We start from the raw sequence: 1,837 nt of genomic DNA, 5'->3' as shown, positions 1-1,837 counted from the left end.
CCGGGACTCTTGTCCACGACGGCGTCCGGGACTCTTGTCCACGACGGTGTCCGGGACTCTTGTCCACGACGGCGTCCGGGACTCTTGACCACGACGGCGGCGTCTAGGACTCTCCACGACGGCAGCGTGTAGGACTCTCCACGAGGGCGGTTTGCCGGACTCATCTCGGCGACATCCATCCCGCGGGCGCGCGTCCGCGCTTGCTTCCGCTTGCCCTGGCTTGCCCGGGTCAGCCCGTCGAGCAGCACGTCCGGTTGTCGGCGGCTGTCGGTGACTCATCGCGCTGCCCGATGCCCGATGGCTGCTGCCCGATGGCGAGTGTCGACGGGCCGGCCGACTAGATGTCGCTAATTGGTTCGCCATTCTTACGGAGGAAATCGCGGCGCGCACGCAGCGCGCACGCCGGCAAATGAATGGATGGCCACACCGTGCGCACCGCGGCGTGGCGGCGCAGCGTCGTTAGCGCGGGGTTGCTTGCCGGGTCGGCAGCCTTGGTCCCGGCCTTGGTGTCGCAGCGGTCGCCGCGCGATGCGCCGCGTTTTTGCTACATTCCACGGCGCCGGCCGAGCAGCAGCAGCCAGGCCCGGCCAGGCCACACGATACTCAGTCATGCCAACACATTCTGGAGCCGAATCGGGTAAGGCGACACGCAGACCGCAGCCCGGCGCAGCCCGGCCGGCCAGTGATACGGCCCGGGCCGTGGACCGCCGTGGACTCGGCCGTGGAGGCCACACCATCGCCAAAACCACAGCCTCGCGTCGCTTTCACGGGGACGTGTGAGTGTGTGTTGGTGTGTGTTGGTGTGTGTGTGTGTGTGTTGGTGTGCGTGTGCCTGATGAACAAAACGGCCGGCCGGTGGGTACCTAACAGGAATAGGTTAGCAGGGCTAGTCGTGGCGGTGCCCGGCCTGCCCGGCCGGCCCGGCCCCGCCCGTGTGGTCAGCCCTGCGGTGCCCTGCGGTGGCTCGAGCCACACGTAATGTGTTAAAAAGTCTCGCCGGCCCTTTCTCCGGCTTTGATTCCCTTTCGCCTCGCGCCCCGCCCTCGGCAGATTGGCTACCGACCGCCTGGATTTGGCGCCAGCGCGCCCCGCCGCGCCCCGCCCCGCCCCGCCCGGAGCCCCCCGCGCGGAGTGGCCGGTGTCGCTGCCAAGTGCAAGGCGAGGCGGAGGCGACGCGGAGGCGAAGCAGGGCGTCGTCGTCGCCGGGGGCGGTGGAAGCAGCAGCCGGGCAGCAGCGCGGCGGTCAAGTTCCGGGACGACATGGCGAGCCGCACGCCGCAGGACGAGCGAGCGCTTGGCGCGTTTTGGCGCGGAGTCTAGTACTGGCTGCACGCCGCGGTACCGGTTTGCTTGTAGGAGTGGCGATAGTGGCGGCCGGGCTGGCCGGCCTGCGCGACGACCTGCTGGGACAGTATGTCGCGGAATGTGGAGCAGGAGCCCGCAGCCCGCGGCCAGCCTGCGGGTAGACGAGCATCCTTCGCGGCGTCGGGGGACTTCCCTCTAGTCCTGAGTGAGCTGTTCGCGGGCTCCACGCCGCACGCCGCACGCCGGCCGGCCCGCGGTTTATTGCGGTCAATAATTGCTCGGCGAAGCCCCAATAAACTCGCGTTTTAAGCGCCGCGCCGCGCGATGCCGACCTGGAGCTGGACCTGGAGCCGGAGGGCCCGGGGAGCCCCGCGTGACGTTTACTCATATCGCGCAGTTTACGGTTGTTGCCGCACCAAATCATAATTGACGAGGAGTCCACCGGGCAGCCGGGGACCGGGGCAGCGGCAGTGCGAGCAGCAGTGCCACCTCGCCTCGCCCTCAACCTCTTCATTAGCATCATCGGCAAAGA

Source organism: Thrips palmi, unplaced genomic scaffold, assembly GCF_012932325.1.
Source record: "Thrips palmi isolate BJ-2018 unplaced genomic scaffold, TpBJ-2018v1 HiC_scaffold_19, whole genome shotgun sequence".
NCBI classification, from domain to species: Eukaryota; Metazoa; Arthropoda; class Insecta; order Thysanoptera; family Thripidae; genus Thrips; species Thrips palmi.
The sequence above is the reverse complement of the archived record's forward strand: the minus strand, read 5'-3'. Positions refer to the sequence as shown.